The 25,040-nt window shown below is 40.5% G+C and overlaps 1 long non-coding RNA gene across 5 annotated transcripts in view; it reads left to right on the top strand.

Annotated features, from left to right (window-relative positions):
• The window catches only part of LOC107498156, a 207,878-nt gene that overhangs the window by 14,179 nt on the left and 168,659 nt on the right, over positions 1 to 25,040 (top strand). For all 5 annotated transcript variants that reach the window (XR_001593960.2, XR_001593959.2, XR_001593956.2 and 2 more), the window contains 3 exons: positions 2,604 to 2,775; positions 13,779 to 13,946; positions 21,650 to 21,786. This is a non-coding gene — a long non-coding RNA (uncharacterized LOC107498156). The remainder of the gene's footprint in view (positions 1 to 2,603; positions 2,776 to 13,778; positions 13,947 to 21,649; positions 21,787 to 25,040) is intronic.

Raw genomic sequence — 25,040 nt, 5'->3', positions numbered from 1 at the left:
TGCCTCCCTGCCTTTTTTTTTGCTTCTGTCTACATTCTTATTAATCCCCATGATTTTAAAGACTATCTATATCCGATGACTCCTGAATATGCTTCTTCAGTCTACAGCTCTTCTCTGAGACTCAGATTCGTATACCCAACTGCCTGCTTGACGCCTCCATTTATATCCTGCAAAAGCATCATGACTCAGACAGGACTTTGCTCTTCTCCCAAACTCGTTCCACACTGTCTTCTCCAGGTCAATTTTCAGGTTAGAAACCCTGGGACACTTCCTGATTCCTTCTTACCCCTCACAATTAATCCATCAGCAAATTCTGTTTGTTCCGTCTCCAACACGTCACATCTCTTCTTTCTTTGCCGTTCCACCACCACCATCCCTGTTGAAACCACTATCATTTCTCAACTTTCACTGCCACAGCCTCCTAACTGTTTTTCCTGAATCCTGTCTTGCTCCCTTCTAAGCCATTATTCCTACTGCATCTGGAATAGATACAAACTTCATGCCACCCTGTTGAAGAAAACATTTTAATCATTTGCCATTGACTTTAAATCCTTACCACGATCTATAAGACTTGTGTGATCCTCTGGAATGTAAGATTCATGAGGACAGGTATCTCTTCTGTCTCATTCTCTATTTTATCCCAGTGCTGAACATTGTATTCAGCATGTGGAAGGCATTTTACAAATATTTATTGAAGTGAATGGCAGATACTTTACCATATTATGTGTGGTTATTTGTTCCAAGTTCCAACTAGAATGTAAGCCCTGTGGAAACAGGAACTGTAAATTTTTTTGTTCAACCCTTTATACCTAATAGCTAGAAAAAGAGTTTATCATTAATATATGAGAATTAGAATTAACAGACTGGCCACATACATAACAATATAATTGCATCTAACACATAGTGCCCAATGAAAGCAGTATAAAAGAAAATTAGATATGTAACACAATGCCATTTTAAAAAACTAAAAATACATGCATACAGAACAACACCACATTTTGCAAGAATACAAACACAAAGGTATACATTAAACATTGGAATGACTGTTTATAGAAGGGAGGGATGGACATGGGAAATAAGACAAAAATAAAGTAACTAAAGTAAGAGAAGACAAATGTTTGTTAAATGAATGATGAATGGATTCTGCAGATGGTATGAAATTTCAGGGTGAATAAGCGTGGATTTTTAAGGAATAACAAAAGAGAGAACTGAAGGAGTTTACAAAAATCTATTCGTTACTTGGGGATTCCCTCCAAGGTTTTGAGAATAATGAGGGAAATGTGGTTGTAATGGCCTGGTACTTTATAAAAGACAACATTCTTTAGCACAGATGCAATAGGAAAGTTGTAATTCCTGTTAGCATCACACATTCCAAATAAGAGTGCAATGTTGTCCTCTAATTCTTAAAGGAAAAATGGCCCTGAGATTCCCTTGTTTTTTCCTTTCACACATGCTCATTAAGAATGGTCAAGTGGTGATATCCTCAGAAAAGTGCTTTCCGGGTCTGATTTTGCTGATCTCCACAAAAGCTCCATGCTTGCTGCTTCACTCAAAATTTGTTTCAATTCACTTTAATTAGCACAGATAAATAAATGTTATGCAGCACTTTCAAGAGAAAAATGGATTATCACATTAAATTAATGAGACAGTGTGATGAGTGGGGCTCTGTTGCCTTAGAAGAAAATGTTAGGCTCTGCACAACATAATGTATAGATTTTAGGCCATTTAAAATTTTTCCAAGGTCATCATCTGATATATTCCTGGCTCAGCCTGTGCATGTAAAGCCTGTACTTTTCTGTTTGAGAAGCATAGGCTAGTGGCTCCAGCACCTTAAGCACTGGGTGAGGCCAAAACAAAATTTAAGCAGACATTAATGAACAAAGAAAAGGTGAGAAGGCAAAATTGTAATAAATCTTATTATAGTTAAATTTAAGTATTTTATCAAAGAAGGCCAACCTCACTATCACAGACACGTACTCACACTTGATTGTATAGTTTAGACGAGTATGATTTTGAAAACATACAGCTGAAGTTCTGAAGTTCATTATTTGGTTATTGTAGCTATGTTGCATAATTGATTATGAAATACTTATACATTTGGAGGATTTGACTTCTAAACATTGCTAATAAATCTCACATATCAATTTAATTATAATCATAATAAACTCAACTTTAGCATCCGGAGTACCACATCATAGGCTTCTTGATCATCTTAGCAGATCTTAACTGGGGATCCCGTTTATAAAATATGAGCAACATATTTTGTAGTGAGGAATATAGATAGCCAGGAGTGTGTTCACTTAATTTCGTTAACTAGTTTTTTGCAAGTGGTTTAAATTACTAATGATAAGTACCATTTCTTGCATGTTTGTTATGTGCTGGATTGAGGTTGCATTAGAATGCAAACTTGAGAGTGCATTAGAATCACCTAGAGGGCTTGTTAGAACACAGATTCCTGGACTCCATCTCCAGGTTTCCTGAGTTTGCAGATCAGGGGTGGGGCCTGAGAATTCGTGTTTCTAGGTAGTTCCCAGGTGATGATGCAGTGGAAAATAAACTCTGAAGTCTCAGCTTAATGCAAGGTTTGTCTCTTGTTTCCACAGAGCCCTGTGTGAATGGACAGCCCTCCTCCATCTGACGGTTATGCCATCCGTGTGCACAGCCTCCAAGGTGGAAGAGGCACTGAACTTCTTCCACCCACCCGGGACTTGGATACCTTGGCTCTCCACCCATTGACTGGAACTGGATTCCAGGAGTGCTGTCTCTGCCACACAGGTACTTGACATTCACCGTCCTTGCTCTGTACCACAAGAGCAGGTGTGTGCACATTGGATTCAGAGATAAGAAAATAAGCATCTCAGAGAGACAAACTACCCTTACAGGCCACTACTAGGGAAGGGTTGGAGCCCGGATTTAAATCTGTGCCTAGCTTAATTGCAGAGCTGTTGTGCTGTCCTCTTCAGTACGCCATTCCGAATGTGCTAAAGCGACTGATTCAGCTCGAGGGTTGGCACGGAGTAGACTGCCTAAGAAACTTATCCAACATCAACAGAACAATTGTGGGCTTGTGGCAGTCTCCTTCCACAGCTCCTTCTCTCTGTATAGTTTGCAACCTGAGAGTCCCAAAGTAGAATGAAATAGCTGTGTATTTTTACAGTGGCTTATGCCCCTGCGGTGGCTAGATATTTTGAGGAAAGGCATCATGAAGAATGGAAAGAGAAAGAGGTAGTTAGAGAAGAACACTTTAGAAGATGGCAGAGGAAAGGTCATCACAAGTCATTACAGATGCATTTCCCAGTTGGAAACACTGAGGAATTGAGTCTGCTCGGCTGCTATTCTAGTCTGTCATTTTAAAGAACTTCCAGCCGTGCATCTCTTTTCTCTCTCCCTCTAGCTGCAGCTCTACTTCACCAGAAGTAATACCTGTTTTATGTTTTAAATGCAAATCTTAATTGAATGAATCAGAACCGTAATGATTGCATGTTCAGATGCTCCCACACGTGGTATTTACTAGTTCTTCAATTCTAGACATGTTATTTAACACTGCTTTCATTGGCCTCAAAACTTGATGGTTCTGGAGCTAATGATCCTATTTGTGAATTCTGTGGTCTTTACCTTTCTCTCACCAGTTCACTCCTTTCCTTTGGTGGTTTTGCTTTTTCAAAAGAACTTTCAAAAGAAGTTTTTATGTTAAAGAAAATAAAGCAAAATTCATTCTTCTGTTCACCTATCTGTGCATGTTTGCCTCTTTCCAGGAGTTCTTACAAGAAAATTTGTGGGCAAAAGTTCTGAATACTGGCTGAAAATTAAAATTTTCTGCAGATTTGCTTTATTCTTACACTGTGACTAATTGAGAATTTATGTCTGTTTATCAATTACACCTATTCTGTAGGTAGAATTTCATGTGGATTCTGTATTATTTAAACTTGGGTTTACTTCTTTGAGGTAGGGTCTATAGAAACTTCTGATCTAATACTTTTTTAGATAGTCTTCAGAAGCATTATTTAAACATTTTGGGGGAAAGTTTAGGATGTATACAGTCTAAAGCATTTTATTTTATTTTGATTACACGATAATAAATTTGGTATCTTTAGGTCTATATACTAGTTAAATATTAATAAAATGAACCCAGTCTCTGTATGTGCCATTTAAAAAGAACCATTTTTTAACATGGTAAATAAAAAATTAACTTAGTGTGGGAACCTGTACCTTTTTGATTCACAAAACTAAAATTAGACGTAGCTTAAGAGGAATAAGTATTATTTTTCTTAAGAAAATGTCATTAAAATACTGAAAATGAACATATCCATGTAGAAAGAAATTGAGTTCCCGAAAATTAATATGAATAAATAGGCACATTTCACTGTATATTTTGAAAATATAGTGATGAAGCATTAAGCAAAATCATTTTATTAAATATTGAAATGTCTTCATTCATGATTCAAGTAGAACTCTTTGAAGACGAGCACTTCTGCTGAATAAGTGGTTAGACTAAAAATAATTTGAGCCTTTAACAAAGTTCTCTGACAATGAGGCCAGACAATATATATGTGTGTTTTCTAGTAACCTAACTTTAATGGATTTATAGTTGATTAAACAGGCTCATTGCAAAGAGAAGTAAAAATATCTAGATCAAAATAAAGTAAAATGAAACATTTTTAAGTTAAAACAGACTAGGAGAGAGTTTGTATTATATGTGAAGATTAGATCGACATCCAGAATATAGTTTTTAAAATGTCTATGAATCAATAAGAAAAAGACTCAGAGTAGAAAAATCTGAAAAGATTATAAGCAGACATTATCAAAAGAAGTTCAAAAAGAATGAACAGGTATATGAAAAAAACTCAGCTTTACTAAAAACCAAAGTTATGCAGATTGAAAGAAAAATGAGATGCCATTTATCACTTATTGAAATTAAAAAAGATGACAGTATTAGAAATGGTGTGGGCAAACTATACCAATGGGGGAGTATGAACTGATACATGCAACCATTTTTGAAAAAATTCTAAAAATATCCAGTAAATTTGAACTTTTACATGTGCTAAAACTCAACATTTCCATTTCTAGGTCTATTGCTCTATAAAATCACATACGTGTACATAAGAAGGTGTGGCAAGAATGTTTAGCAGCATTTTTCTAATAGCAAAAACAAACAAAACAATTGAACCAGTTTAAATGTCTGTAAATAGGGAAAAGAATAAATAAAAATGGCCTATTGAGAAGCCAAAACGCTAACATTTAATGTGAATGAACTGTACCTATCTATACAAACATGGATAGATCTGAGAAGAATACAATATAGCCTTACATATCATAAATAGAGAAAAAAAATCAAAAGTATAAGTTGAAGAGTGTTGTGCCGGGGGTCCCGTGATTTCCAGCCTTCCCTGAATATCTCCCTTCATCAACTCTTTCCCCATCCGCTTACCCCCACCCCTCTCCTGCAGAGCTCTTACTTCCTAATTCTTAGAAAAAGCCTTGCTCATTCACTATCCTCTTCCCACTCCCCCCTAGGGCTGGGCTACACTGTTTTGATCTGTTTAACACTGCATTATTACAGTGGCTATTTTATTGTTTTATTTGTGAGAGCCTTAAATGCAAAGTCTATGCCTTTCACTTCTGAATCTCTAGCACTGAACATACTGCCTAGTACATGAGAATGAGTGAATGAAGCAGGTTGATTTAACTTGTGGCACCAGGATTCATTTGAGGAGGATAGTACAGCAACATGATGTGCATAAAACTGAAGAAAGTTACAGATAATCTTTTTATTTCTTTGGAGGATCATCGGTATTTTAAAGAACATTGTTATTTTCCAAGTACAAAGAACGACTGACGGTAGTTAAATAAATACACCATTATGTAGGAAACAGAAATGTCAACTGAGATCCAATTTACTAATTGGGCCCATAACTCTTTTAAGGTCTATTTTTGATACCAATTAAATTCTCAACTTTCTAGTTCCCTTTTTCTTTATTCTTTTTTTTCATATGGGAACCATCTTTTAATTTACAAATTGAGAGTTTAAATACTGACCTAAATTTTTCTGGAATTCATTTTTCTTTGCAGCTTTGATCACGACTAGATTGACTTCTTTAGTCATATAATTTGGGAGAAATTCTTCAAAGTATGCAGTCCTTGTATAGACACTGAACTATTGATAATTGCCTTTGGGCAGAACCTTTCATTTGAAGGTGTTATATAAATGGTAGTACCATCATAGTCCAGAACAATCCTGCACTTATGTATAGAGGACATTTACTATAAGAGTTAATCAAAAGCCTCCTTGAAATGTTGGTATATTTTAGCTGGGGCCATAGCTCCATCACATAAATTGGTTAAATTCCACAATCCACCAGGTACTGCTGCCAGCGCTACTAGTATTTACTACTTCTACTCCATTATGAGTACTGTACGTACACACACACACACACACACACACACACACACACATACACATACACACACACACACAAACTCCATAAGCATCGAAATTATGTTTTAGGGGACTCTGGTTGTAGTTAGTGTAAATTTACTCATTCATTCAGCAAATATCCATAGGGTGCTTACTCTTTCCAAGTAATCTTATAATTATGCAAGATCTAGACGTGAACAAAGCAAAATCTCTACTCTCATAAAATTTACATTCTATTACAGGAGATAAATAAGCAAACAAGATGAGAAAGTAATATAATTTTCAGTAGTGGTAAGTGCCATGAAATAAAGCATCATAAGAGGTTGAAAGCAACTCAGTGGGAAGTAGGGAGGAGAAGTTATTTTATATAGGGTGTGCATATAAGTTATATAAGTTTCCTATTGCTCCTGTAACAACTTACTACAAACAGTGGCTTAAAGCAACACAATTTATTATCTTACCGTTCTGGAGTAAATTCCAAAATAAGTCTTACTGGGCTACAATCAAGTTGTCAGCAGGGCTACATTCCTTCTGGAGGCTCTAGGAGAGAATCTGTTTCCTGGCTTTTTCCAGCTTCTACAAGTTGCTTCATTCTTTGGCTCAGGCTCTTCCAACATCTACTATCTCAGATTTCTCTCTGACTCCTACTGTTGGAGGTGGTCACCGAAAGGATGTGGCTGCTGGCTGACCCATGACCTAGCCCTGGGCAACCTGGGGCTCCTGACCCTTTCCCTTGTTCTTGGGATGTATGTTCTATCTATCATTCCTACAGTGAGAACCATTTCAAGGACCTGGCCTTGAGAGAGCAATGTGTTGGTGAGACCATTGGATGGTATATGTGATTGAACTCAGTTAAGGCCTCTATCTAAACTTTTAAGATTCTGGTGGGTGGATACAGAGATCTACTCATCTTGCCAAGATAAGCCTCATGTGCAAGTTCCCTTGCTCATTAACCCTGCCGCCTACTAATCTGGAGTGGCTTGCCCCTTTCTTTGGTCTCTCCATACCCTCCATATACAGGGGCGAGTTTGACATCAACACTTACCCTCTTATAAGGACCCTGCGATTACACTGGACCCACTCGGACAATAAAGGAAAATCTTTCCATTTCAAGATTCTTAACGTACTCATACCTGCATGATTTCTTTTGCTCTGTAAGGTCATGTATTCACAGACATCAGGAATCAGAAATATGGGCATCTTAGGGCCGTTATTCTGCCTCCCTCAGAATGGACAGGAAGAGTCTTTTTGGTGACCATTAAGTAAACATCTGACTGATCTGAGTGAGCTATGGGGGGACATGGTGGAAGGCTCTCCCAGGAAAGAGCAGGTGTAGAAGCCCTTTGGCAGGATGAGCTTGACACACACTAGGAATAGAAGAAAAGCCTGCGTGGCTGGTACAGGGCAGAGAAGGAGCAGGAAAAGGCAGGGTCTCTGATCCTAGCGAAAAGCTGGGCTGGATGTGTAGGCTTTGTACATCCTCCTAGAAAACAATCTTTATTTCATTCCGAGTGGGGTAGGAAGCTTATTGGAGGGTTGTAAGAGGGGGACAGGTATATATGATCTCATAAACTTCTAGAAATCAGTGAACTTGTAGAAATTCCTGTCTTAGCACAAGTTTTAGGAGCAAAAAGAACTGCTTCCCAGGCTCTTTGGTGAACTAGTCAATGAAGGGGGCAGTACATTCAAAACCAGAGGGGAAAAGAGTGAGATGTATTTGTGTCCTCCTCCTTCCTCTGAGTGACTGAATCCTGCCTTGAGGGGTGTGGGTGGGTGTTGAAGTGTCAGTGGGAAGGAGAGTTGAAAGGGATGCCTTCTTAATAGATACCTCAGGAGGGGTGAGATGATCTTGGCTCTTTTATTTTTATTTTTTTTTTCCGACGTAGGTAAAAAGGACAAAATGATGTCTAACAGTTGGGAATATAAGCTTTTGGGCAGAGTCCTGAGAAAGTGTATATTCCATAAAATAGTTTGGTATAGGGGATTATTCTTAATTAAGTTAAAAATCACTGTCTTTCTGGTTTATCTCTCCAGTTATTAAGACAATTTAGCTATAAAGAACTATTTTTGTAATGGTATACTTTGTAACGTAATTTTATCTGCAAGTCACATTGCTCTCACATGATTTTCCTGTCACAGAACCATATTGGTTGAGATTTCATCATCACTACTTTCTTTTAGGAGTTTTGTTTTTAATAATTCTGTGATCTCAGCTGGCATTAAGATTAGGCTGACCAATCTTGTATTAGAAGCATAATTTTTCCTTTTTATTTATAAGAAATTCCAGAAAAAAGTATTTTTTTTTTTTTGTGATGTTCTTTAAGCAAAAAAGAAACCAAGTGTTTATACGAATATAACGTAGGTCAGTACCTCCAGGAATCATGCAATGATTATTTTAAGATCAAGATATTTTCTCTCTCTCTCTCTCTCTCTCTTTTTTTTTTTTTTTAAAGCTCTTTCTTTTTAAATATGAAGTCAGCAGCTTAGCACCAAAGACAATAACATTCAGAGTTTGGCAGCTGCTATCCCCATTTATACGATCTGGGTCTACAGCTAACCCTGCAGTGTTGTTTGGAGAAGAAAAAGCCCTCACTGGGAATGTGCAAAAGACATCCTGACAGGGGCGTCATGGATTAAATGCTTTATTCACAGCAAGACTTCATAAAGGCAGAGCATCAATCAAGAATTTAGGGGAGCAGGGAGAGAGGACCGAGTTTGTCTTGGCAAGGTCCATGTTATTGCAGAAGAAGACTGTGGACCAGTGTAGACCATAACCATGCCTCCCGAAATAGCTGAAGTCAAGGAAAGGGTGTAATTGCCATAATTATAAATGAGTGGCCCAGAGAAGTCTGTATTATATCATAAGGGTTTTACATACACTTATAACATTGAACAGATTGTTAAAAATCAATTGAAAGTAATAGAAAACGTATGAAGAGGTAAGTCAAAAGCCATCCCTGCGACCTTTCCCTTGAATTTTCTGTGGACTCGGTCTGGTCAATTGTGCGGTTAGCAGCCTCCCAGCAATTGGGAAGCCATTTACACCATCAGAGGCTTGAGCACTGGGTTTTAATTGAGAATCTCAATTATTATGAAGCCACTCATTTTTCTTCTTAGAACAAAAGGGAATTGGAAAGAAGAGGACACTATTTAAAAGTTTTACAGTAGAGATTGTGTGAGAGAGAATAGTGAAGGCAAAAATAAGATAAAAAGAGGAGATGAGAAACGGCAGGGAGATGGAATAGAAGAAAACAGTGAATGTACTAAAAAGGAAGAAGTAGAATCAGGAAGCCGATTGCCTTGGAAAAGCTGGGGAGAACGTGCTTTTTTCCTCCCATGTTATTATATAGAATACAGCTAATATTTGACTGTTCTCATTAGCTGAAATAGGCTGACTGCCAAATCCAGATGAAAAGTGAAAAATGTAATCAATTATCCAGCTGTTTCCAAATATCTGGATTTTTGGCATCAAATAGGCAAAACATCTCAATGATAGACTGAATTTTTTGCTTTGCTTGTATATATGTTGATATCATGTGACAGCCAAAGATTGCTTGGCATCTGTCCACATAAAATGTTTCCAACTTGAACCTGCCTAACGTGTAGTAACACTTAGGGCAGCCTCTGTAGGCATGTGTTTGCTCTGGCTCTGACACAGCACTATGCTGCCACAATCTCTGTATATTAGAAGGAGAATTAATGTTAAGCACATTGTCATCACCCATGAAAAGAAGTGACAGTGTTTTGAAAGATACGCAAAATACTTGGAAAGAACAAGAATGCCTCTCTTTCAACAGCTTGGTGTTCACTGGTGCTCAAGAATTTCAAAACTCATTTTGATTTAATTCTAGTCCTCGGGAAAGATTGAGGAGCACGTCCTGGAGCTGGTGAGAAAACACCTTAAAACAGGATGGGCAGACCCTTCTGCAAAGGGCCAGATAGAAAACATTTGAGTCTTCACGGGGTGAACCGTCTCTGATGCTACTTCTCAGTTCCACCGCCGTGCCTTGAAGCAGCCACAGATAAATGACTGAGAGTAGCTGTGTTTCAATAAAACTTTACTTAGGGACAATGAAATTTACATTTCATATAATTGTCATGTGTCAGAAAATGTATATTTAAAAAATTTTCCCAGCCATTTTGAAACATAAAAGCAGTTCTTACCTCTCAGGTTGAACAAAGGCAGGTGGTGGGCTAGATTCGGCCTGTGGACTACAGTTTGCTAAACTGTGCCCTAAATGCAAGAGATTTAGATGAATAAAAATGTTATAATAATAGTAAACATTTGCAGCAAGTTTAAAATGTGCCAAGCGCTATACTAAACACTTTGTATTCTATAGCAATTTAATTCTCAAAACAGCCCCATGAGGTAGGTACTCTCATTTCCTTCAATAAACAAAGAGGAAATGAAAACGCAGAGATTTACAATAATAGAGCCACTGTGTATAGTCGTATGGATTGCTAACTGCATGTGCTACTCAGTCACAGGGGTGAGTGGGGTCGAAAATGGAGCCTTCAGCCTCCTTGAGATTTCATCTGTCCAGAGTGGTACCTCTTTCTGGTTTGTACAAGGTCATAGAGCTAGTGTTTTAAGTAACTTGTTCAAGGCTACATGGTCTTCATATGACAGGATCTGGATTTGAACCCAGGACGCTCCCTCTAAAACCTCTCCTATACTGTTGAAGCTATCTCTTGCAGCCTTATATGGCAGGGGTGTTTTTTGCACAAATCTTATTTGTTTCTTTAAATTCTCACTTACTTCCCTAGGACAAACAGATTCAAGTGACTAAGGTGGTTTTGTTCCTGCAATCAGACATGTTTATCTCCATAGCTGGCTGGTGCGGCAGTGTGTCAGAGTGTCAGGAGACATTAAACAGCAGTAGCACAAAACATTACAAGAATGAAAACATTCTGAGGATGGAAACACTTGTTTTCTCTTCCCTTCTGTAATTCTTTCCCAGCCCAAACCAAGCACCACGTTTCCAAGGGGAATGAGGTGAACGGCTGCTTACAGTAGCAGACTAAAATACATTACATGAGGTTTGACCATAACATTATTTAGATGGAATGAACTATCTTATGCCCAAAGTGATCAATTGATTGTGAGCTCAGTTAAACAGAATGCTAAAGTCATAGTTCAAACTTGCCAAAAGGAATTCCCCTCTTCTAAACCTTTTCTTCTATTTCATGCACTCATCTCTTTCTCCCTCCACTCCTAATGCAGGCCTTTAATTCTGTTTTCCTAGATTAATGAAATGATGTCCCATACGCCCTGCCTTCTTCCAGTATCGCTGGCTATTAATAATCTACCATACCGACTTCATGTTAATCTTAGAACATAATTTTTAGAAACCATTTCACCGTCCAGTTTGAGACTCTCTGTTGATGTCATGTTGCTTATGGCATCTGATACAAACTTGTGAGTCAGGCACTCAGGACCTTCCAGGGCACCCCACATTTATTTTTCTAGTCATCTATTATTTCCTCAGTTCAGTCTGTCAAATGCGTCTCCTTCCTGTCACCCTTGAATAAATATGCTCACCCTCAACTCTGAGTCCTCGCTCATGCTGTTGAGTGTCTTGGAGAGCCCCCGCCTCCTCACCTGCACATCCCATTTTCACGTACTCTGCTGAGATGCTGATACAGGGAAGAGGCATGAGAACTCCGTATTAAACCAAGTTGTATTCAGAGCCTACAATGTGCCTCCAGACCTTGGGAATCTTACAGAAAAAAGGAAGATTCCTTCTGGGATTACTAACAAACTATTTACTCCTACCATGAAAAGAAAACAAGAAAACAAGTATTTAAGTTGTACCCTACACAAAATAAACCCAACTGCTCATTCCGTATGGCTGCCAGACCACAGGGAACCTATAAGACAGGCTGAGATTACCAACAAGGCTTGCACTCTGCATACCCGTATCTTTCACACAGCATACCCGTATCATCAAAAGAAAATAGGGAAACAATGTGTTTAAACTATAATTCATAGAAACTAAGAGTCACATATAAACTGAATTCCTCCAATACTCGGGGGTCTCTCTCTCTCTCTCTCTGAGAGGAGACCACACTGTCTATGGAGTGTTATTCCTTCTCTAATAAACTTTCCTTTTGTCTCTAACCCTGGCATGCACTTGAATTCCTTCCTGCGTGCAGTCAAGGACCCTCTCTCTCCTTATAGGACTTGGGTCCCCACCTGGGAGGGATTCACTTCGTCCCGCGTCAGTACCATGTCAGATCCCACCTTCTCCAGAGAGCTTCATTTGGGTCCCCAGCTCACAATCGTATATCCTCTACCACACATTCTGTCATTTGGCTACTCTATGTTTGTTGTTCTCAGATTCATTTAGTCTCTGTATTTTACAAATTATACTTATAAACTCTTACGGCAGGATTCACGTAGCCTCCTTTCACAGCTAGGATCCACACCCCAAATGTGAATATGAACAATACTTCATCTTTATACTTTCTGTAGCTCAACTTGAGATCTGACTACGGTTTGCTCATTCTGTTGGGCTTGTGGAAAAGCAAGCCAACAAGCAAAACACAGGTACATTTTAGTTTCTCTTGGGTGCTTCTTATGACTTTCTTGGGCCGGGCCTCAGTTCTGGGATCTTCCACAGAGCCAAGTGCTGGCGAGAAACTGTATCCTGTTAGTGCCCCACACAGGGCAGGCCGGAGAGAGAGCTTGTCCTCCCTGTCCTCAGGTTTAATTGTCTTCTGCTGTTCCCATGTCATGCTGGGAGCCTGGGGATCTTGCTGAAGGCTGCTTATATTTCTGTCAGTCTGCACAATGTAGCTGGTCCTCTCGGAGTTGGCAGCCTTCCTGGTGGGCTGCTTAATCCAGGGCCCCACTCCGAGCTCTTGGGACGGTCCCCAGCCTCCGCCTCTTTCACCCGTCCTCCCCAAACCAGAGAGTTCAGAGGAACTTCTTCATTCCTGTCGCTTCAGGCTGTGAACAGAGACTTTCTTTCCCCAGGGGGTTTAGGCTTTTGCAAAACAAAGACAAAAGCTTGTGGTTTGCCCTGGTTTCTACTCTATTGTGTGCCTCTACTGCATGAGTGAAGATCTGATCTTGTGGTGGAATGGGGTAGGCAGAAGAGGCTTTTTTGGGGAAAGGAAGAAAAATGAAGAATAGAAGAAGAGTAAGTGAATATTTTAAAATAGTAACCATCTATAGATATATTTAATTGTTTTCTATAGAGCCTTATACAACACTGGTGATAATACAAGAGTTTAAGACTCGTTAACTCACAGAGATCCTTATTGACATGTCTAGGGAAAACAATAGCAATCAGTGTCCATTTCTAGTATCAGACGTTTTAAAATGTATCCTTTTGTTTTATTATCTTTACTTTTACAGCTGGATTAACTTTAACAAATATTGTTACAACTTAAGCAAAAAGGTATCCTCTGCTACATTTCGTGTTTCTTCATCCTAAAGCAACACCCTTGTCTGTGGAAAGGCTTGAGGAAGAAAGGCGAAATCGGTTTACAGAGAAGAAATTTTAGTTCTCAATGACATCAGCAGGTAAGTAGGTGGCAGTGATGTCTGTGCAGGTAAACTGGCGGGAGGACTCCCTCTGTTTGCCTATGTCCTTAGCGTGAGTCATTCGCAAACACTGTCCACTTAGACTCTGCCAGATACATTCCCAGTCTGAACACCTCGCTTCAGCCAGATGAATTCTAGGTATGTCTGCTGGGTTTCAAAGGAAACTACAAACAAGAATTGCCTAGTATCAATAGCGGGATATTTCTACATCAGCCTTAAATTAAGGACCAAAAAGGCAAAAACACCAGAAGGCGACAGCACCAGCCCTGGAGCCAGACCCTCTGCTTGAGCTATAGCTCTCATTCGCTGCGGGACCGGGGGCGGGGCCACCACGCTTAACTCCGGTGCCGCTAGCTGCTTCTCTCAAAAAGTGGGAATAAGTGTAATGTTGTTGTAGACTGTTACGAGGAGTAGATGAGTTCACATGTCCACTACCCACAGTACTGCCAGGCACCTAGTATGTACAATACAGTGTTCACTATTATTACCACATCTGTGTTCTCTTTTTTTCCGCCATTCCCTTCACGGTCATACCTCTTTACCCGCCCCTCCGCCCCAGAAAACCACTAAAAAGGACCTCTCTGTTGCAAGCAGGGAAAATAGTTACCAGAGTAACACCGTTGGACACGTTTGTATCTTTCCATAGTGCCAGCTTTATTGAGCGGAACTTTCTCAGATAAGCCAACCAGGTACCCACGCAGGTTAATACACAACACACAGAGAAGGGAAATACAGCCTTATGCAACAGAGCGAAGGGATGAAGGTCAGTGTCTCCAGAGTGAGCTCTACTGACTGGTGGCACGGATAGTCTCACATCTGTCCCATGCCAGCAGATAAGACCTGCAGGAGGTCAGAGTCTTTGGCTCTCAGTGCAGCTACCTACGATGCTCTCGGGTCACCTGTGATGCTCTTGAGCACCGTTTGTCTAATGTGTTCAGCTTATATGATCCTTACAAGGTGGGATCCTTATGCTTATCAGCTCCTGCAGTCCGAGGCTTCTTGACAGCAGTTGTGGCTGACGTTTCTGTGGGTTGGGGCTGTCTGGTCACACCCTAAGGCCATTCCTGTTATGTGCCAGTTGACATTACTGCCATGGATCCCATGGAGTCTGTTTTGTAAAGTCCAAAAAGTCCTCAATTCTTTATTCTCTATACACTATCTAAAACTCTGTCCAGTTTACCATTCTGTTCAACATAATTGGGACTGTAAGAGTGACTTCCTAGGATCTGTCATTTTAGGAAGCTTAGAATGGTCTGCTTAAAGCCATCGCTCTGAAATAGGCAACTGCATTCTGATTTTTGTGTTCCTTCCCGGTCTTTAGGCAACTGGATTCCCAATCAACTTTTAATTGTATCCATTTAAAGTCTGTCAGATGTAAAGAACCAAAAACCCAACAAAAACTGACTTAAACATTAAAAGCATATGCATTAGTCTATATCTGTGGCAGTCTACAAGGAGGACAGACCTGTGGATTACTTTAATTCAGTAGCCCAGCAGTATCATCAAAGTTTCTTTCCATTTCTCCTCTCTGCCCACCACAGTGGCAGGTTCACACTGAGGCTGGTCTTCCCTCATGGTGGTAATCCAGCTGCTAACGGATTCTCATTATGCTGCATTTCACGAGTACCCTTGGAGAGAGCAGGAGAGATGGTCATTTCCAGGAGCTCTCAGAAAAGAGCAAGAATGATTCTTTCTTGGAAGTTACAGAAAACACACATCTCTTCCTTTTTGGCATAAAAACAGACACATAGATCAATGGAACAGATTAGAGAGTGCAAAAATAAACCCACGCATATGTCGTCAATTAATTTATAGTAGGGTAGCCAGGAATGTACAATGGGGGAAGGATAGTCACACACAAAAGAATGAAACTGAACTACTGTCTTACACCGTACATAAAAATGAGCTCTGTTTTATTTTTTCATGTAAACAAGTCAAGAAACAAAACAGGGTGATTCTGAAGGTGCCAGTAATGTGCTTTATTTATGTATGAGATTGTGCTCTGATGCACTTCTAGGTTTTAGAGAGATAAAACTTCTTGGAAGAAGGCCATTTATTTTACCTGGTTTTACAAACCAGGACTTTTATAATCCTTTCCAGCTCCACCTTTCACCAACTCCTCGCTCAAACCACATCCTCCATTGTAACAAGATATTTGTGATTCTTGGAATATACCAAGACCGTTGGACCCATGTCCATGAACCTCTTCTGAAATGCCGTCACATCGTTCTTTGCCTGTCAAACTCTCTCCATTAACTTATGCAGACAATTTTATTGAGCATATACTCTGTGCTAGATGCTGGGGATACACTGATGGATGAGACTTAATCTTGCCTTCATGGCTCCAGGGTCTCAGGGAGATGAGCAGTTGTCCTTTAAATCTTTATTCAGATGTCAGCTTCTTTGTGAAACCTTCTCCACTGCCTTCCGTCTAGTTCTGTTCCCCCCATCACTGTTGCCTGAGGCTCTTTTAGCAATTTATACATACCTCCCCCTTTAGAAGTTCCTTCCCTGCCTCACATTTCTTTTTATCCTTCTCTACTTAACTGAAAGTTACTTGAAAACAACTCTGTTCACCTTTGTGTCCTGTGTACCTAGCACAGTGCAGAGCCAGGGTTCACATTCATTTAATACTTACTGAATGACTCAGTTGGGTGTGGGGTAGGGACATAAAGGTTATAATGAAATCGCAGACTCTACATATAGATCATGGCACCATAACGTTTGTAAGTTACTGAAAACTTTAGTTAATAGTTAAATGGGTAGAGAAAATGAGGAGGGCACTTGTAAAGTCTCTTCCTTATGATGGATTTATATTATTAATTAAACAGAAATATGTAGGAACTTTTGAACCTTTACTTCCTCCTCTAGAAATGGCCCCTTTCTTATTAATTACGTTGTGTATGGTACAGTATAAATCTCTCAATGCTTATTCCATTCCTTTCGTACATACTAGTGAGGATGAGCGTGTGAGTGTGGTAGTGTGGTAGAAATTATTTATTCAGCTGTGGGAAAAATAACATCAGGATTCAGACCCCCTGTTGGCTTTGCACACAGTTTTTAAAAGATTTATATTAGCATGCTAATTAAATAGCTGAGTGCATTAAATAAAGATCACGCCAGTGCAGATGTTATAAGCGACTCTTTGTGTTTCTCCACTTAGCATCTTATAGGTGAGGGTGGTAAGGGTGGACCTATTCTCTACATCTCTTTCCTCCACACGTTATCTACCATTTTCAAGTGTTCCGCTTCTGTCAAAAATTAATCACAGAGAATTTTCAGCGTTCCCATTTACTGTAGAAAGCTTAATTTTGGTACAAGATGCCACAGTTATTCTTGTCTCCTTTACACTATGTGTATTTAACATTTAAAAATGCAGGTGATAGTCTCATTAGCTAAGGGAGAATGTATTCTGAAAACATATCCTCAAATTTGATAATTGTGCCTACCTTATTTACTAAATTCTAGAAAGGGATAAAAGGGTAAGATAAGTCCCCGAGTACTTGTTTTATCTGCAGGAAATGATCTGTGCATTTTCTGGAAGTAAAATACAGGTTATTTTTTGCAAGCCCCCGTGCTTAGCTCTCTTTGTATCCTGCCTGACTACAGTTAATGATGGTAGAATAGAAGCAAAACAGTGTTAAATTCATGGTATATCACCTACTATTTTATTTTCTTTGAATGTCAGTAAAATTTTTTTAAATGACCGGGAAAGCGTGTGTGTGTGTGTGTGTGTGTGTGTGTGTGTGTGTGTGTGTGTGTGTACATGTACGTGAATAGTAAAGATGGCTTTTAAATTATATTCCCTTAGGATATTGTAATGAAACAATCTTTGTACAAGAAAGCAGGTGATTTAGTGTGACCATTTGCTTCCTTTCCCTTTGCTTCTCTGTATGTAATGGGCATAAAAATGTAGGAACCATTCATGACAGGCCAGTGCCAGTGGACTGATTAATTGATTCGATGTATTTGTTTAGATTGTGGTTGGACCAAAACCTGGAACTGCAGGTCAGAAATGGGCAGTGTCTTGGCCAGCATCACACAGCCAGTTAGCACAGCCAAAACCAGACTGTCAGTTCCAAATGCCAGTTGAGTGTCTGTTTGCTAGAGATTGACACAGCTGCAAAAATTTCCCCCTTTCTTTGCCTTTCTTATTTATTTTTCTACGCATTTTCCTCCATCCATAGCTTGATACTATATATATTAATAGTAATAAAAGAACTCACTTTTATTTTCATTTCTAATTTCTCTCGGTGCATCCGGTTTTCCCTCCACCGGGCTCCCAGCTAACTCCTTCCACCCCTTCTTGCCAATATTCTAGTCTCGGGGAGCTGGGTTTGTTTTCAGTGTTTTTCTGGCTGAATCAATTCAGCAGGAAGAGTTAAAGTGCTAATTTGAGAGAGAGGGTAGGGAGGAGGGAGATTTTAAATAATGGTACGAAACTGCGGCCTCCCTTTTATGAAAGGAGGTTTTCTCATTGCACCAATGGCCTTGCAATATGAACTCATAGGTCAGATCACGTTTTCTTTTCACTGCCTCATATGGTGATACCCTCGTAGAGACTGTCTGTCACCTCTGTTGGAGAGAAGCGAGGGGAAGCACTAAAGGGGAGGGACTATATCCAGCATGTTTTGGAAGAATGTAATGTAACACTTAAGAGCAATCTGTCAAGAGTTGATCCCTGGCTCTTCTACTTCTTAGTGCAGGCTCTGGGCAAGTCATGACCCCTTTTGTGCCTAGTTTTCTCATCTACAAAATGGGGACAAAAATACCTCCCTCTCAGGTTAGATGTGAGGGTTAACCAAAGTGCTTGGCACAAAGCCTGGCCTGGAGTTGGTTATCATTTTTATTGAGTGACACTAGTAGGTAAGACATAGTTTCTTGGGAACAGTCTCAAATTTTCTCTGAAGCAAAAAGTCATGTCACAGAGCTCTGTTTCAACAAGCTTTCTCTCTTCACGGGTAGGAGAGAGTTCATGCCCCTGGGAAGGCGAAGGAGGAAGATGGTAAGACCCAGATAAGACATCAGGAACTCAACTAATTGGTCCGAGTCTCAGCTATGTGCTAATTCTTGAAAAGAACTGCTATGTCAGGCTGGGCAGTGAGGCAAGGCCCAGAGACCCAGGCGGAGCAAGACCCCTTCCACTGATTCCACTGATGACGGGCTGGAGGTTCTGAGCCTGCTTTTGCTAAGGACTGCTCCCCAGTTAAGCCAAGCTGAGCCTGTGGAGTAATGGTGTCGCCTAGTCCTGCCAAGTTGACTTTGGCTTCAAGTTGCTTCACCACCTGGCTTATGGGGCGCCTTAATGCCATCTGCACGTATGTCCTAACATAGGCCCCCTCCCTTCACATGCATGCATTGCCTTCTTGGGTGTTCTAATTACTGCTCTGCACTGTTACCTACACCACCAAGTGTTTCAGGCTCCTACCTCTAGGAGCACAGAAGGTTTTCATGCTTCCTAAAATAGCTTCATCCTCACCCTGTAAACACCGGCATTTCCAAAGCTGCTTCTGTATATGCAATTAAAAAATGTCAGCATTGGTCATTCCTATCCTCTGTTTAGAAGAAACTCCACCTTAATGAAGAGACAGACAGTGTTATACAGTGAGAAGTAGCTGCAGGGCCTGTCGATCCTCAGGTGACCTGAAATGTCTTGTTTTGAGGGACTTCACAGGAAGCCTCTGTAGGGCATTTCCATGTCGCAGTGGGCCCAGACCACCAGCCCCAGGCTTGATCCTCAAGTCTCGGTCAACCAGCACCATAGGGCCTCAGCCCAGCAGCTCAGTGCAAAAGCCTCACAGGCCTTAGAAGAAGTAAATGATGCCTCTTTCTTTCCTGGCATCATTCTGTGTGGACCAGACCCATGGGATATAATTGAGTCTGCTCCCTTTCTTGTGTTCCTCCCACTGTGATGAGAGGGAGAATGAGGCTCGCTATAATAAAGTGTGAAGGAGATAAGAGGAAGCAGAACCTAGGGTAAAAATTCATTTTTCTTGTTGCCATATTTCTTTGCTTGTTACAGTTTCTTTGCACCCTAGAGCTCTTGTCAGTGACCCATTTTGTGAATGGAGACATTTCTGCTTTGAAGTCATAATTTATCTTGCAAGAGCTACTAAAGGAAGCGCTTTTAAACCCAGATCTGAGCATAGGCTAGGAATTTTAAGTTACCTCCAAGCACTTGGGTAAATTGAGAAGAGTGGAGTCTTTTTACCTCAGGGAGTCAATTTTAACTTACTGCTTTTTTTCTCCGAAGATAGTTTTTTGAAACATTTTATCCCCCTTGCTTTCTTTGCAAATTCCGACTTAGGTCGGATAAATTAGCTGTTTGTGATTTATTTATGACATTTAGTTTGCTGTGAGTTAACTTGTGACTACCTCATCATTAACCATCTAGCTAAACAAGAGTTTAAAAAATTAGCCTATGGAAAGCCTAAGGAAACACTATATTTTTCAGCCTACTCCAAGACAATTATAATTACTACCAGCCATCTCTCTTCCTAAGCCTTAGCAAGAAGATATGGCAGAGAGGGCAAGAATGCGGACTCTGGACTCCACATGCCCAGATTCAAATGGCGCCTTTACCACTAGTCAGTTCTGCGACCTACATAGGGCAAGCTACTCAACACCTCTGTGCCTCAGTTTCCTCATCTGTGATTGGAAGTAGAGTTCATACCTTCCATAATGGGTTGTTATGAGTAGTAAATGAATTAAGACATCCAAAGATTTTTTAGAAGGGTTCTTGACACATAGAAAGCAAAATGTAAGTGCATTTTTTTCTTATTGTCTTCTAAATGTGTGATATTTATTTGAATACTTGAAGGATGGACCATGAAAGCGTATATTTGTAAAAACAGGTATCTTTTGCTTTTATGCTTTGATTAATTATAAAGTGGCTATTAGAACAGATCAGATTTAATACAAAGATGTTCCTAGATTTAGTCGCGGTTTTTTGTTTTTGTTAAATACAGTCAGATGCTTTATCTATTTAAATCTTCCGTGTCTTATAATAATGCTATTTTGAATCTCATATTTTAAAGGTCGAAGAGAAATGCCTTCAACCTGTGAGTTTGCATAATACAACCCACCTGACTGAATGCGGCTACATGAAGTGGCCGGCCAGCCTCTTCCCTACCTTCACTGCCTTCCCACACACTCTCAAGAAGGACATGTAGCACACATTACGCAAGCTCTACAGAAAAGGAAAATAATAAAAACACATTTCTTCTCCATATGTTATTGCTTTTTCTACACACTAAGTTTTCAGTGTAACTATCTTGTTGTTAGATTTGCCTATTGCTGACAAAGCTATTCAGGGATAAACAATACTCTCTGTCATTTGATAGGCAGCCAAATTTCCCCAAGAGGATTCTTTTGGAACCCCCTAAAAGTCCCTTTGTTGCAATCCACAGAAAGTCACAAGAGAGCAGCTGAACTATGCAACTGAGTTTTATTTATTGCACGTACAGACACACACATGCACACACACACCCACACAAAGTGTCCCTCATTCCTTCACATTTGTTTCTGCGGTTGATTAGGGAAGAAATTTGGGGCTAAATCTCTGCTGGTTTGAGGTCATGATTGTTTTCTCTTTCTAGGAGTTTAAATGCATTATAATCATTTCTTAATCTTCACACTGTGCATTTAACAGTGCTCTATGATCATACCCGTTTTATTGCCAGAAAGTCCAAGGAAAATGCCAGAGACCTGGTCAACTTTGGGATAAAACAGATAAATCACCCAGCAGTCACAGTTCAGCCACGTGGACTTGAAGCAGTTTGGGAGCCACCAAAGGGAAGGTCGTACGGCTTGAATTAAGGTAAGCGCCGTTCCAGGTGAGGCGGATGTGCGGGAGAGGTTTGCATAGTCTTAACCTGGAGGCTCAGAGTTCTGTTTCTAGGACTGTTTCTTTCCTTCTGACCTCACAGTGAAGGTCAGGCCCTCCTGCCTCTTGCTTTCTGAGCCCGCATATATTAGTCCTTTATAATGTGGATCATGTTATATATTGATTTTTATAACCACCTGAATGATTATCTCCAACAGAAGGGGAGGGACCCCATAAGGAGAATGTTTTACGAATCACTGTATTCTCAGCACCTAACCCAGTGCCTGACATACAGTTGGTGCTTAATTTGTAATGACTGGTTGAGTGCTCTCTTCTTTGTGCATGCATGTTTCTTGTGCCATTTCTCAGTGTCCTCTGTAATACCACTGACTCGGTGCTGACTATGGCCAGATATGATAAGAGTAGCAGAGATTACCACATAACCTTCTGGGCGAGCAGGGAGGTGTTCCATCAGTCAACATCTTAACAGGAATTTATTAGATTCTCACTGTATACTTACTGTACACTCAGTGCTAAAAACCGAGAGAAATTTACCTACAGAAATTCAAAATGTAGCTGGCAACATGGATTTTACACAAATTTCATAATTATAGGTTAGTCAAAACAACAAACAAACAAACCTGAGGTTAATCCTAAGAGAAGCAGAGTTTCAGGGAATGGAGAGGTGAAGTGTTTTGAAGTGGACAGAAAAGGTTCAGAGGGAGCCGGGGCTTAAGCAGGAAGGTTGTGTAGAATTGCGATGTATTAAGGGGTGGTGGCAAGACTTTCTCCATGGGACGGGGGAGACAGCATGAGCAATGACATGGAGCGGCACGAGCACGAGTGTGGTTACGTGAGAAGATAGGCCGTCAACCTGGCCGGAGTGGAGTGAGCTTGAGAGAGTGGAGGAGATCAAGGCCAAAGGATGGAAAACTTGATCTGTGGTTTGTGATCTTGATTCAAAGTCCAGCCTCGCCAGGACTTCTGCACCCAGGGTGGCAGAGACAATAATTTGAGCAGTAGTGGAGGTTGGAGGGAGATAGAGGTGCTCATCCTACCATCTCTGCTCCACACTGTCCTCTTGTTTTTGATTTCCTTACAATCAGCACTTAATTTTTTAACTTAAAAAGTCTCCTGTTGATGAACCAGACTAACCTCTGTACGAGGCCGTGGTTCACAAACTTGGTTGTGCATCAGGATCCCTCATGGATCCTTTTTTAAATGTTGATTCCTGAGACCTGTTTCCCACCCCTCACGTAAGTTCTAATTCAGTAGAATTGGACTGGGATCTAGAGATCTGGATTTTTGCAAGGATCCAGCATGCTTTCTGGACCATGATTTGCGAGTATGGCTCTAAGGAATAAGTAGCCTGAGGAGCAGTAAAAACTCAGAAGATGAGCAGCCAGAGAAAGGCATTCGTAATAGAAGCAAACTGTATAATAGCCACTATGACACCATTCTTTGATGAAATTTAAACACTGTCCAGGAAGCTCTTATCTTTCCTATCACTCGGGAGCTTGCCTTAATTTGATGAGTAGGGCGATATGTACAATAAGCATGGAAATGATCCACTTTCCAGAAGCCCCTATAGTGAGAATACTACAACTCACCTTAATCCAAGGACGTCCTAAGAGCAGCCACTTGAATTTATGCTCTGCTATCAGCTGGGCTCAGAGTAGCTCATTTTAAACTACAATTAGTAGCAAATTACAGTCAGACTGGCTTTCAAAAGAGCTGGTTACATTCTGCTAGGAAACAATTTACAGGATCAGATTGCTGCTGCCACTAAATCAAACAAGCTCATCTGGCTCCTGAGACTTGGGCCTACTGACCCTGTAAAGTCTGCAAGTTGGCTTCTTAGCTCTGTCTGAGCTTTGGTATTCTAATCAGTGTTCCCTCTAACAATGGCCTAATCTGCTTGGGGGTGGGGCAGGGATGGGGGTTGGGGGAAACGTGCGGAGAACTCATTGGCAAAAATGCAGAATGGTGAAGATATATGTTTCTCCAACAACTCCAGATGGGAAAACTGCCAGTGACTAGTGTGGTACCCGACTCGGTTTCTTCAATCTCATGATGCAGGCTTTCTGAAAGCCTCACTGAGAAGTAAAGAGGACCTCAGGGGTGAAGCAAAGGAGGGGAATGCTCCTCTGTCCACTATTCTTTTATTCAGTACACATTGTAGAAAGACGGGCAGTGCGTAGCAGAGGCGTGCCACTGGGCTCTCCACAAAGTCACAGCATTGGAGTGTGATGAACAGGAACACTGTCCGCTGACACGATCTGGTACAGAGTTGGAATGTGCAGTGTGCAGAGTGGGCCCAGTTTCGACTGGGTCAGATCAACCCCCTCAGGGTTAGAATTTGAGGAAATTGTAAAGTATTTCATTTCTTTCAGCTACAGGGTGGGGAAAAGCCTCCTTTTTACTTACTTCACCAGACATCTTTTCTTTGTGTTTTCCACAATCTTACAGTTTTATAATGAGAGCACGACCATTTCACCTGAGATGAAAATAAAAGAAAGGACTCTAATAGTGAAGGAAACACATTTTAAGACTAATCCTGCTCCTCTTTTTTTTTTTTTAACCTGCCAGCAAAAAGTGTTTGGCTTTATTTTATGTGATTCTGGCTGGACAGAGTCAAGTGTTCATTAGGGAATGCTCAGAACTGTCTGTCTTAAGGTTAAATGAGTACAGCACAGACTCTGTGGGTCTGCCATGCCCAAGCACAGACCCCTGTAATACCTGGAGTTAGGGAATCGAAACCCCCACTTTTGCTGATCTCCAACGAAAGGTGCCAAGGGCAACCCTCAACTCACTTGAGGACAGATAACTTTCAGCTCTCCCAAGGACGGCACAAAACAGGGAAAGAATGTTATTGACCTAAACTGAACTTGAATCAAAAGCCAACACCCTTTTCAAAAATGTAAAACATTTTGCTTGCTTAGAATATCTACTAGGTACTGAATGGGTGGGTGGATGGCGGTTCTCCAGGACCACCCAGGTTCTGACTATCGCCCCGTACTTCCAGCCTCTAGCTCAAGATAAAGGAAAGACACCTATCCTAAAAGGCGTCTTGCATGTTTCCTTCTTTTATTTTCTTTCTTGGATCATTCTTTATTCACCACTTACCACTGATGAGTGAGCTGTCTTAAGGGTAGCTAGAGACATATTCAGTGTCCTCACATCCTGTATTATACATCGAGGAGGAAAGTGACATCAGCCTTGGGCCACAGGGCTCCTAAACACTTCCG

The sequence above is a fragment of the Rousettus aegyptiacus genome, unplaced genomic scaffold (assembly GCF_014176215.1).
Source record: "Rousettus aegyptiacus isolate mRouAeg1 unplaced genomic scaffold, mRouAeg1.p scaffold_m13_p_8, whole genome shotgun sequence".
NCBI classification, from domain to species: domain Eukaryota; kingdom Metazoa; phylum Chordata; class Mammalia; order Chiroptera; family Pteropodidae; genus Rousettus; species Rousettus aegyptiacus.
This window is presented reverse-complemented; position numbering and strand designations above follow the sequence as displayed.